The following is a 12,407-nucleotide window of genomic DNA, read 5'->3' as shown; positions in this document are numbered from 1 at the left end:
TAATAGTAAGGTGTAATAACAAACATTGTTTAGCTTCAAATTAGTTACATTTGGGAATGTTATAATAATAGATATTACGTAAAATCGTGTGCTTTAAAGGCAATACATTGGATTTGGTTTATTTCAATAGGAATACAGGTTGGTATACCATAAATAGAGCGACTTTAATAAGTAATAGTACAGTTGGAATGCTTTTATTGTTTTTGTACTTCAACCGAAATCTTCCCACTTCGTAATTCGTTTGTTTCCGTACACTGAAATTGCATTTTTGCACGTAGGCGTGCAATACACACGCATGCATTCACACACACACACACGCACACACTCTCGAGTACACACACGTGTAGTCCACAGATGGAGATAAAGAATGTACAACTGTTTGTGTGTGCGAGAGTGTGTGTGTGTGTGTGCTTTTTACCCATGTGAATCAACAAGCAACAATCAGCATTTGTTTTCTGTGTTTATTTTCCTTCTCTATAAAGACTGGCAAAAAGCTCTCCAATCAGTCGACGTTTGCACATTGCACATTCATTCATCAAACGAATTTTTTTCCATTTCTCTGGCTCTTTTGTTGTTATTATTATTCTTCTCTTGTTCTAATGAGTTTCGCAAAAGTGGCGTTGATTACGCCGGAAGGTGCGAGAAAGATCATTATTAATGTTATGTTGATGGGGAAGAAAACACAACGCACATTAAATCTGTTTTCATCTATGATTTTCCCATTGCGTTTCCAAATTTTTTTCTTTGCGGAAAATAGCATATTTTGTGCAGACTAAAGTTCCGAGAACTTAAAGCTACTATAGTCTTAAATAACCAAGAATATGTTGTATCAACAATTTTATTTATCAGAAAATTCTAAGAACATTTTAACCACGATTATATTGTAGAAATGAATAATAATATTTAAGAACAATTTAATTTATCTAATTTTTGAAGAATTATAACAAATTATATAATACCTTTTGACATTTACATACGGGTAAATACGTAAGTACAACTTTAATAAACTAAACACAAGCATTTAAAAAGAGTTCTTCTAATGGATGACTTTACTTTGTTGATGGACGTTCGCTTTGGAGAGTTTTTACTGCTCCACCTATCATTAATAATACTCTTTTCTCCACCCTGGCACCTTTACAGCTTCTTTGTCTTTATGAAGTTAAGAGCATGTTATGGGGGAACTTCGCATTATCATGATTTCGTCTTTCGCTCGTGTTTTTTTCTTTTGCGGGAACCATATGAATGTTAATATTCCTTTTTTTAAATATGCCGATATTATTATATGTTTATTATGGTTCTCTAATCTCATTAAGAAAATATAAAAATAGAAAAATTTAATGCTTGTTGAAAACATAGAATAATGTTGATATATGAACGCGTTTCTTATGGAACATATTAGTAAACTTGAGTGCGGATTGTTGACTCATTTCGAGTGTCAAACTCTTGATTCGTTATTCATTGTGTGTGTAGGTATTCTAAATACAGCTTCTGTGGTAACCTCAAATGGTGAATTCCGAACTTATTAATATATTTTTTCAATTTTGTATAAAATATACTGATTGTTTTCTTATTATTCGTATTAGGTCTCTTAGCGGATACTTGTTTTATCCACATTGCGGACACTTTTTTATGACGTTTGGTGTAGTTTTCAGATACAGCGGGACTTTGCTTGGATGGTTCAAAATTTCTCCTTGTCAGGTTATGTCTACCAATACCAAATTTAGTAAATATGAATTACATTTAAAGGAACAATTTAGGATTTCTATATTTGTTTTTCTCCCAATCAATTAAAGGAACAACAGTTTTTATTTTTGTAAGTTTAGCCAAATTGAAAGATAGATATAATCAGTCATCGGAAGAATAATAAATTAATGCAAATTAATATACCCGCTATCCGTAGGGTTAAGTAGTATTATAAGTTTTAGCAGTCAGAAGAAGGCATCTCCGATCCCATAATGTACATATATGTATATTCTTGATCAACCTTAGAAGCCGAGACGATAAAGTCATGTCCATATGGTATGAAACACTTGATTTCAGTACGACATTTGTCATTCCTCAAAACTTGATAAAATTGTAAAATTTATTTAAAAAAATAAACTTTATGAGGGGAGACGGCGTCCGTAGTCGGGTCTAAGTTGCCATTGTTGATAATCTGGTATATTTTTGACTCTATATATTTTTTTAACGTAATAGTATACGGAAGTCTATATTTGATTTATTGATATCAAATATAGACTTCCGTATATTTCAGTATATTTCTCAGTATATAATTTCGTTATATTTTTAGAATAATACCACACTGTTTTGAGTATATTGAAACTAGGTATCGGGTAGCTTGTAGTTGAGCACACTTATCTGTAGTTTTCTTAATTATTGTAGTACCTTTATACAAAACTATTTATATAATTTGGAATATTTACATATATCAATCTTTCTTATATACGTATTTTGAAATAACTAAAAAAGTCAATAATTGGAACTGTTTTGGAATTCTTTTATTGACCTGTTCATTTAAAATTAAAGAAATTTCTTTTAAAATAGGTTGAAAGTGGTAAATGATGTATGAGAGCTCCGTCATTATAGACTGAAGTTCGATAATCTTATTTTAATTATTGTCCATAAGGTTAAGAAGATTCTCGAACTAGTTCATCAAAAGAATCGACTTTCATTTTTGGTTTCCATTAAACTTGGCATAAGAACTGTATGAATGGAATCTATACTACTGGTTGGTATAGATTTCTTTTAATTATACTTCCACAGTCAAAATATCCTCGCAGCATGCTTAATGTTATATTCCTAGTAATTTTTTTACCCACACAACTTCTGTTCAGATTAGTTTATTTACACCCTTTTTCCTTTATCCAAAGAATGTGTATTAAACTTAACTTTTTTTTAGATCTGCTGATTACAAAATATTCGATAGGGTTCCCATTAAAGACAATAATTTATTAATTTTTGACAAGAGTTGTATGGCGCAAATGAAATAACGAATTAATAACCTATCAACTAATTTGATTGAGGTTTTGTGGTTTCCTTGGTGAAGCTGGATTTAATTTACAAATTATTTTAATACATTCACCAACAATTTACGATTGACCGATTATAAATTCAAATTTATTGTTTAAAATTTAATTTAACTAAATTATATTATATTTTAATTTCGACTGTTTATGTTAAGAATTAAAAAAAGTAAATACGTAAAATATTGAAGTTTGTTTAGCTTTAGGAGTTGAAGAAATTTTAGGTTTCTTGTTTTCCTTTAGCAGTCTTGAATTTCCTATATTTCTCAGCTTCTCTTCAATCCTAAATGTCGAAATGTCCTATTTCAAAATATTGTTGGTAGACATTTTGAAGATTTCCAAAAAGTTCTGGCACATTATTTATTTCTTTGAAATTTTAGAAAGTTTAACTGATTATTTGTTATACAGCAATTGTTATTTTAAGTGCTTCTTCGATCCTAAATATGGAAAACTCTTTTCGAATTACATTCTGAAAGATTTCCAGAAAATTCCACCATACAGTTAGTTCATTCAATAAGTAGAATTTGTTGTTTATACTTATGAAATTCTAGAAAGTCAAAATGATTATTTCTTAAGCTGCAATTGTTAATTTATGTGATACGGAAAGGTTTAATCAAAGTGTGCTGTTGATTGGAGAATGTGGCTTAAAAAGACCAAGAGAAACGAGGAACGCCATTTTAAGTGATGTGTCAGCTTGTCTTTGGCTTTGTTGCCGCTGCCTTTGCTGCTTGCAACATTGATTGAGCTCATCCTGTCGGCTGGAGACGGTTGCGAGAGACTTGTGGATTCGGTTTCAGGTTCGGTGTCTGGGGCTCATCGTAAATTATTGATTGGCTTTAATTCCGCCGATAGATTGGCCTCAACTGGTCTTAACAGCTTAATTGAGACCCCATGCAGCAATAAATGCGATAAAGCGCCACAACAACAACAACAACAGCAACTGCAGCAAGACAAGAAAGAGAAACTAATAATGTGCCCAGATGGATGACGATGACGTTGCTTGCTGGCTGCTGGCTGCTGTAGTTGCAGTTGTTGCTGCTGCTGCTGCTGGGAATCGTCGTGCCACTGGCCACGACTTTAGCAATCGCAGCAGCAACGAGAGGCAAACTAAGAAGAAGAAGAAGAAACGATAACGACAACGACGACGACGACGACGGCAACTCCAGTAGCAGCCTTGCAAGTGAATGGGGGGCATTTAAGTTTAATTTGTGTTGTGCCGCGTTTTTTCTTTCTTTCTCTTTCTCATTCGCTGCTGCTGTCGTTGTTGCTGCTGTTCCATCTCTGTCTCCTTGCCTACTCTGCGCATCGACAAATCCCGCAAGCAATGACCGACCAAACAGCTCGAAACTCCGATTCAGTTATTGTGTTGTATTCAGGGCGCATGCCGAGCACCACACACACACACTCACACACACAAGCTTACACATAGAGCAGCATTTACTGTCTATGTGTGTGTCTGCCAGTAGATTTTCCCAATACGCATTGTTGTGACGTCACAAGCTAGCACATCCACATCATTTAGCATCATCATAACCATACTTATGCCTCACAGCACAGCAGAGCATGCCACATGCCTCATTCCCAATTACCAGCGACGTCTACGTCAACGTCAGCAGCAGCAGCGTCAGCAGCAGATGTTTATGTGGCCCACTGTCAGGGTGTGTGTGTGTATGTGTGTGTGTATGTGTGTGTGTATGAAGAGCTGCAATCGTGTGTGTATGTGCTTGCCTAAGCTGTTGCTGGCGGTCGTGGCATGCAGCCACAGGCGCCTCAGGGTTGCCAGGCGTTGTTAAAAAAATATTTGTGAAAAAAAATACTTGAATAAAAAATATAAGAAAATAATTCAAATATATAGTACAAAAAAATGGATTATATCTGCAGTTTATATAATTTTTTTTTTATTAAGTGCACATAAATTGAACGCACTCGACAACCCTGGTAAAGTGTGTTGCTTTATTATCTACGCGTGCACAGAGCCACACAGACTGTGGGCTGAGCGACGAACGTCCAACGCTGAACATTTTGCTGCCGCGCAGAGCATAATAATGAGTTTTCTCACTGTACGCCTCTTCCTCATTTTCCATATAGTTTCGGGCTGTTTTCCACAACACACAGCACACACACACACATACATACAGACATGACAAATTGACAGTCGTCGGGGGTAGGCAAAAGGAAAAAAAAAACAGAGTAAGATAAATAAAAAGAAATAATATGCTGGCTTCATAAGTTAGGCTGCTGCTGACTATCGTGATACCGAGAAGAAGCAGAGACAGAGGACAGAGCAAAGAGCATGGCAAACTGGTTGCCAGTGACAGCGACAGCAGCAGTAGCGAAGATGTGTGGAATGGAGTAGGGAAAACAACTGACAACTCAAGCAGCGACGCCGGCAGCGAAGCCATATGCAGCGACAGCAGCAGCAACGGCAGCGGCCCAAGCCAAGCCAACGACGAAAAACATTAAGCGAAGCGAAGCGAAAATAACAACATAAGCAAAAGGCAAAGCAAAAGAAATACGTTGCTTGTGTATATGGGTGTGTGTGTGTGTGTGTGTATGTACGTGAGGGTCGCTGAGAGCAACAGCAACAGCAGCTAGAGAAGCGAAAGGCAATTGACGAAACTGTGTGCGCTGCGAATGAGCAAGATAAAGCGTAAACACGAATACATAAAGCAGACCCAAACCGAACTCATGCTTGTTGTACATAAATTGGCTTGTGTATGTGTGTGTGTGTGTGTGTGTATCTTGTGACAAACGCTAGCGCAGGGGGGCCAAAAGGTTGGGCAATGAAGACAACGACGACGACGACGACGACAACAAAGTTGGCAGCGACGTCGACTGCGCTCAGCATGATACCGAATACCGAATGCCCACAGCCTTGAGAGAGCGCTCAGCTTGTCGTGCCGAGTTCGGCGCTCGTGTTGCCGACACGAACCGAAACGAAGCGTCGGATTATACCCACTAGATTGTATGAAAACAAAAGGTTGGCGCTGCTGCTGCTCTGGCTGGCTGCTGCTGTTGTTGCTGCTGGTGTTGCTCTGCGCTACCGCCGCCTTATAATTAATCAAAAATATTTTAGTTTCAATTAAACGTAAACGTGTACGAAGCAGCCCGATAATAAATTATTTGATTAAAGCTGCTTTCTTACACACTCTCGCTAGCAGACCCACAAAAATAATACACACACATACACATGCAATACACGTTTAAACACCTTTGGAAGTTTTACATGCTGTCAAATTACTGTCGAAATTTGTATGCAAAAAGTTGTTATAGGCCAAAGGTCACAATCAGAACTTTTGAGCAAAAGAAAGGCAAAAGTTGTCCAAAAACTTAAGCTACAGATTACGAATGAGACAGAGCGAGCAAAGCAACGCAGACAGAGAGAGAGTGAGGAAGAGGGAGAGAGGAGTAAACTGCTGCAAAAGTTCGACTAAGTCGCGTACAACTTTTTTATGTTCACGCCAATTTTATGCTTAGTTGTCCAATCGACAGACAGACGAAGGACAGAAGGCAATAACTGAAGAGGATGTTGTAAGGAAAGCAAATCCGGCAGCGGATCAAACTCTGACAGCCAAGGGGATAAAGTATTCAATAATATTAAGGTGTTCCACAGTCCACCCACAAGTCTGCCAAAAAGGTCAAGCAACCATTTACTATACAACTTTCAGCATTCACATACTCGAGATGGCTTCAAAGATCTGAAATTAATTTTCATTTTACTTAACTGCATCATTTTTTGATAACTGGACTTTGGGGCATCGAGAAAGACGGCTTAAGGGCACCTTTACTTTAATGCTTATGAAAAGACCACCTTCCTCGTTTGATCACTTAAATCTCTTGAATAACGTTTTAATGGTTAGCTTAAAGATGTGTTTGAATATCTACGAAATTCATCTCGAATGTGTACTTTAATCAAAATATTATGGTCCATGGCCATATTTCTACTTTATTGCTCTTAGTATCCATAGAACTATCGGGGTTTTATTATCCATGCTGCATTAAAAAGTATTTCCAAAGTATTTACTCTGATTTTATCACATTTTCTGTGAAATAGCTTTAACCTAAACCAAATTTACAAGAATATATTCCTCAATTCATATTTTTCAACTCAAAAATAAAAGACTTTAGTCTAAATTTAGTTTATTGATTAAGGACCATTATTTGATTTATACTTTAAAGCAAAGACTGGTATTTACAATATTAGAGAATTTCAGATCTTAGAATTTCAAAGCACTCTTTACAAATGTTTGTTAAGATATGAAGTGTAAAATAACGTAAAATTTTAATAAACATAATTTAATATCTCTTAAGATACTTGCATTTCAAAATTGCAAATTATTAGAAGAGATAAAATCTTTGTAAATTATTTTTAGTAGCTTTTAAAATCACTTATATCTTAAATCGAAATATAATATAATATTTTTTCTCTTGTTGTTAAAGCTTTATTAAATACGTTACTGCCTTAAAGTTCAAATCAAGATCTCATTTGTAATTCGGCAAGCCGACATTTTGTAAATAAAAAAATACCCAAAAAAAGTACAAGTCATCGACTGGACCTTTTGTGAAAGGTAGCATCGCATTGTCTATACACCCCCGGTAAATACTCAATAAACTCCCCCATTTTGTGTGATATTCTTCACAATGAGAAAGCAATTCTCGTGTCGAGGGCTTAATTGAGATAAGCCTCTTAAGTTTGACACCTCTCGTATCTGTTCGTGACACGAAACCTAAGGCTTCGGAGAAGATGAATGTATTTCATTGCTTGGGAAATCAATTAGAGTTCTCGGCTTATGATTATAAAGATGATTGGTAATGTATTTGATGAATATGATTAATTTCATCATTTAACTTACTCTTTTGCTCTTATGAAGTAACTTAAAAATACTCTTAATTGCTAACTTTTAATTTTAATTTAAATGGTATATTTTGGCAATATATTTGATGAATTTCATTAAATTCATCATTAACTTAAACTTTTTATGAAGTAACTTAAAAATACTCATAATTGCTAATCAAACGAAAAATAATTTGACGACAACGTGTAGAATTTGTCGATTTCGGAAGTAGCTCCGACTTATAATTATAAAGATGAATGGTATATTTTGGCAATGTATTTGATGAATATGATTAATTTAATCATTTTTAAGTAACTTAAAAATACTCTTAATTGCTAACTTTTAATTTTAATTTAAATGGTATATTTTGGCAATGTATTTGATGAATTTCATTAAATTCATCATTAACTTTAACTTTTTATGAAGTAACTTAAAAATATTCTTAATTGCTAACTAAACGAAAAATAATTTGACAACAACGTGTAGAGTTTGTTGATTTCGGAAGTAGCTCAGACTTATAATTATAAAGATGAATTTTATATTTTAGCAATGTATTTGATGTTTTTGATTAATTTTACCATTTAACTTACTTTTTTACTCTTATGAAGTAACTTAAAAATACTCTTAATTGCTAACTAGTAATTTTAAACGGAAAATAACTTGACGACAACGTGTAGAATTGTAGACTTCGGAAGTAGCTCAAACCCTGTCAAACAACTTTTTGGATATCTGGGCATTTGAATGAGCTCATGTAGGCGTGTTCGTTTTACTATACATCCGTTTAGGCGAAGACTTGAAAACTTTGAAATTGGGAATGTTGTCATTGTTATCGACATTTAGGAATTTAGAGAGGGGAATTCTATGACCTTCATTTCATTTGAAGAGTATTTAAGTATTTAAAATATGCGATATTTATGGTAAGTAAAATTTCAATCTTGTTTTCAAATCTGAAAATATTTAAAAACAGATAATCGTATTATTACTTTGCTTTGATTTAGAAGTAATAAAATGTGCTCAAACTACAAAAGTTTAATCGCGGGATAATAAAAACAACAACATTTAATTTAACTTATTGACCATAAAGTTTTTCCTTTTCTTTTTCAACAATTCCATTGCTCTGAAATTTGAGGAAAACAAATTCAAGAATGTCTATCTCAGCTATTTAAACTCAGCCTAAAAACTATCAACGATTTTTAGCTATTATGAGATTAATGTTAAGCATTTCTAGAATTTTGCAATCAGCAGTTGGTCACACAATTTAAATTGTTGTTATCTTAAATTAATCTCTTATTATCGTATTCATTAGATACTTTCTTCAAGTGAAACTTTTCGAGTGCCGAGTCTAATTTAAATGGTTGTTTAAGCTTACCAAAGAACTCAATATTGCACTTCTAATTATTATCAAGATATTGGGAGATTAGAAATATAATTCTAACAGCCGTTACGACGCTATTTTATTAGAAGATCAGTGTCCCTATTATTTTCAAAAATTACAACTAGAGACTTTCCAACACTTGCTTCCAAAGTAAGTGTTGAATTTAAGTGATTGATACTTCGCAAAGATCTTTCATAGTCATCCTTCATCATAACATCCTTCCGAAAAGCCTATCTACCTATGATAAACAAGTAAGAAAGCTACAGTCGAGGGTACTGATAGACCCCATTTTGGGTAAGAGCAAAACAGTGAGGTACAATTCTTAAAATATACCGCAAGAATACTAAAATATGCCGAAGGCTATATTTGGTATATTAATATAGTATTGTATTCAAACAAGTGACAAAAGCTAAAGTAAGTTTAAAATATACTTATTCATTTAGCACCATAAAGGTTCTAAAAATATACCAAACGGTATATTTTATATATTTTAATAGCATTCAAAATATACCATAGAGTGCAAAACATAGCAGATTTGTAGCCAATGCAACCAAGACCCTTAGTAAGTACAATACAAAAGTATTTCTTATATAACTTCTATAACCAGAAATCATACAAACTATATCATAGTTATTATTATGTACCAAGATTTGAGACTCTAGCTTCAAAATTACACTATTTTGGTCAAACAAACTTGATCTGCGTGCAAATATAACAAGTGCTGTTGAAAAAAATTAAGAATAATATAAAAATATATATTTATCTCTTATAGTCCCTGAGATTTAGATGTTAACACGGACGGACGGACGGACGGACGGACGGACGAACAGATGGATACAGAAACAGACGACATGGCTATATCTTCTCAGCTCGCTAAGCAAGAATATATATACTTTACGGGGTCGGAGATTACTCCGTCTGCCTGTTAGATATATTTAATAGAGGCACAAAGTTATTTTCATAAGGTATAAGGGTATAAAAATACTTAGAAATACTCAGAAACATTTTAAAGCATGATGAAGAGCTTCAAAAAACTTGTTCTTCTATTGTTATTAAACCCTTCTGCTGGATAGAGAAATGTTACCAGGTAATTTGCATCTGTCCATAATACATCATTTTGCATGTGCGTGTTATTGGTAGATGTTCTTTCTCAGTCCATCCCCTAAGTAAAATTAATCAGTTGCCAGGTAACTTATCTTATCCTGTTTACTTTGAATTTATAGTCGTGTGTATGAAATGAAGGAATGAAATATTATTGTTTGAAGTTTAACACCCTTATGAAGGGTATTTTAACCATATTAAGATTAGATTACCAGATTGATTGGTCATATATGAATATCTCTATGTCATTATCAATTTGTCGACTACATCAATTATGTGTTTGTCTTAAATTAGAATACTGTATGTACAATTTATGTTTTACTAATATTTTACAAACCCTTATTCTGTAATATTTACCAGCATTGCCTTCGTGTGAGTTGTCTTTAAAAGTTTCCACGGCTGAATTTTCGGAATTCAATATTAATTGTCTTGCTAATGGTTTACGATATTATCATTGAGGATTTGAAAGAATTGTTTTAGGCAATAACTGAACTAATTCCTTCGAATTGTGAGCAAACAATTTCGAGAGGAGAGAATATATTCTATTTGTCCACTAATAAGGACTTTTGATTTCATGCTGGAATATGAAAAAACCTATAATAAAGCTTTTAGAAATATTCAGGGAAATCTTACAATTTTCCACCCTAAAAAACCTTAATATCAGGGAGAAATTTGACAGAATAGTGGAAGAGTAGGAATGTAGAAAAATGGATATTTCTTAAATGGTTATTTCATTCTCTTCCAATGAAAACTCTTTAAAATGTTTTTGTCTAGAGTGCTTGACTAGAAGCTTCCCTGTTCATTGATTTGTAATCACAACACCTCTTCACATGTGCTTAATCATATGCAAATCCCTATACATCAAATTTGGAGGGTCAACCAACTACAAACAAACACTTAAGCGGGCAGATAGTTCACTATAAATATCTCTTATTTAGCTAACCAATATCTCCCGAAATGATTTGGGAATTTTAAAGAATTTTTCTTTTATTAATTGTGCAACTTAATGTCAAGAAGTACTTAAGTTATAAGCAATGTATTCACAATAAATTAAAATACTTTGTCGAGGCATCATAAATTTTAAATATTCTTCTTCTTAATCAATAAAACAGCCTATACATCAATTTTGGAGGGTCAACTAACTACAAACATGTATTTAAGCGGACAGATAGTCAGACAGATGGATACGTTTAAATCAAAGATAGTTGCCTGATCAAGAATATATATTTGTCAGGGAGAAATTTTCTTCTGTGTTCTTTCTTTTCTTAAATTTTGCGGTTTTCAATTACAGAATAAAGAGAATGAACAGAAAGGGAGCTGACATTACAATAAACTGATCATCTAAAAGTGTAGATCCACGTGCTTTGTTACCTTTAATTTCTTCAAATGATTGTTGAAGTTTTTAATCGTTAACAAAACACTTTTAAATCAACATTTTGCATTCGAACCAATGGAACAAATTTGATTCTAGTTTTAACATTAGTCTTAACATACTCTAAAGCATGTTAAATATATTACCTTAAATACATGTTAAATATCTTACCTTATCTTACCAAGGCGGAACACTTTAAAGTCAAGGAAAACAGCTTAATTTGAAAATTCAGGAGTGCAGCGGTTGCTCGGCTACAGATCCCATCGCAATCTATGAAATAATGTCTTCATTTACAAAGTGATTTATAAACCCATATGGACATATGGTATTCACAATCTAATATTGAATTTCTTTAGCGTTTTTAAGGCATTTCCTAGCGCAGATTGATAAAGGCACCATATTAGGTTAGGAATTACAATCTTTTACTCTCTTTTTATATATGTTATTTATGTAAAATAAGAAGATCGGAAGAGCGATTGTAAGTAAAACATTCCGTATATATACTTCTTCTTTAGGCCAGTGTTTTCTAGTCCTCAACTCACATTTAAAAAGTCAATATTAACAAGTCATTTGAGTCCCCATTTACCATCTATAAACTTTTAGTATTTTATTCCAAGCTATATCCACCACCCAAAGAATTAAGTCAAGAGTCTAAGCAAGCTTTTTGTATACAGACATCCTGTTGTACCAGATATGTGCAG

This window comes from Drosophila nasuta, chromosome 3, assembly GCF_023558535.2.
Source record: "Drosophila nasuta strain 15112-1781.00 chromosome 3, ASM2355853v1, whole genome shotgun sequence".
Classification (NCBI taxonomy): domain Eukaryota; kingdom Metazoa; phylum Arthropoda; class Insecta; order Diptera; family Drosophilidae; genus Drosophila; species Drosophila nasuta.
Note: the sequence above shows the minus strand (reverse complement) of the source record.